At 51.8% G+C, this 1,460-nt stretch overlaps 1 non-coding gene across 1 annotated transcript; it reads right to left on the bottom strand.

Annotated features, from left to right (window-relative positions):
• Positions 1-977: 977 nt before the first annotated feature.
• Positions 978-1,051, bottom strand: TRNAT-AGU. The gene has a single exon. It is a non-coding gene; the product is annotated as a tRNA-Thr (tRNA).
• Between the last annotated feature and the right edge of the window lie 409 nt (positions 1,052-1,460).

Genomic DNA, 1,460 nt, shown 5'->3' with positions numbered 1-1,460 from the left:
CACAGCGGTGTTTGACTTTGGAAAGGAGGTGGCAGGAGGAGTTGAAGAAGCTTCTAAACGATCAGCCGGGTCCTGGCGTAGAGGTGGCTGGAAGAGTCTTATCCAAACTTCATAGAAACCCTCTAAAACCTCAGAAATCCTTAAAAGAGATACCTATTTCTGCAGAAAGTGGCTGCTAAGCAGTAACCCTACAAGAGGATGCAACTGGAAAGTAAAGTGGGACAAATGGAGCTTGAAGACATGACAAAATGAATACCTTGAGGAGCGAGGGCGGGGAAGATGGGAAGGGATTTCCACCAGAGGTGTTTATGAACGTACCAGTTCATTTAACTGCACAAAATGAGGAAGAGGGAGAGTGCAAATACCATTTTACACCCAACAGGAGCACAGAGGGGGAGAGGAAGGCCTCACGCCACCCCCAGCCCCACTTGGCACCTGGATAAGTTGGGTAAGTTACCCAGACAGGGACCTAACCAAATAGCTGATGGGCCAGTTGCCTCCACCCTACCTACTGGTGGGATGAGCTCTCTGGTGCAGCTAAACCTGCTCGTCCAACAGGTCTGGGCACCCTGAGAAGGCACCAATCCCATAAGCCAGCCCAGCAGCAGAGCCTGTGCCCAGGGACCCCAACACCCACCAAGAGATTCATTAGCCCTGTTACCTTCAGGAGGCACCTTCCACTTGTCCCCATGGGCTCCATCATTATATATGTGCTGCTGCTGGCCCCCCAATACCTACCCTGCTCTCAAGAGATGCTCCCACATCCTTTCTGCCCCCATGCCCAGATCTGTCCCTGTCCTACCCTGAAATAAGTTTTTGATAAAAGCTTGCAACCCAGGCTGTGCTGGGGCAGTTTTACGACTGGGAGGAGGCAAACTGGGGTGGCAGGGCAGAGGAGCTGCAGCCAACCCTGCCAGGACATGGGGACACCTCCTGCACCCAAGTTTCAGATAAGGAGGAAAAGCAGCCCCTGGGCCAGGCACCACTGGGAGTCGAACCCAGGATCTCCTGTTTACTAGACAGGCGCTTTAACCAGCTGAGCCATGGTGCCCACCTGCTACAAGTCATGGGGTGCCCCATGGCCAGCCCTTGTCCCCATCCCTGTGACACCCCAACAGCAGGGTCACCCCGCAGCACCTATGGGCCTAGGCATAGGGTTGGGACGCCAGGGACAAGGGTGTAGCAGTAAGAGTATAGAAAATTGGCAGAAAATCTCCCCTCTACACCATGTTCCCGCCCCTGACCCCAGAGATCAGAGTGGGATTAACTCTTGATTATCACCAATTCGACACAATATATCTGGTCACAGTCAATAGGAAATGTCATGATTATGGCTTCAGGAATAATGCAGGGTTTGAAGCAACCGAAATATAGATTCAGAATTGCCATTGGTAAATTCACCTCCTGCAATCGTGCTAAAGTCCAAAGCTTGACAACGATTGATTGAACTCATAGGGAAA

This window comes from Nestor notabilis, unplaced genomic scaffold, assembly GCF_000696875.1.
Source record: "Nestor notabilis isolate BGI_N333 unplaced genomic scaffold, ASM69687v1 scaffold19580, whole genome shotgun sequence".
In the NCBI taxonomy this organism is placed as follows: Eukaryota; Metazoa; Chordata; class Aves; order Psittaciformes; family Psittacidae; genus Nestor; species Nestor notabilis.
Note: the sequence above shows the minus strand (reverse complement) of the source record. Positions and strands in the feature narration are given on the sequence as shown.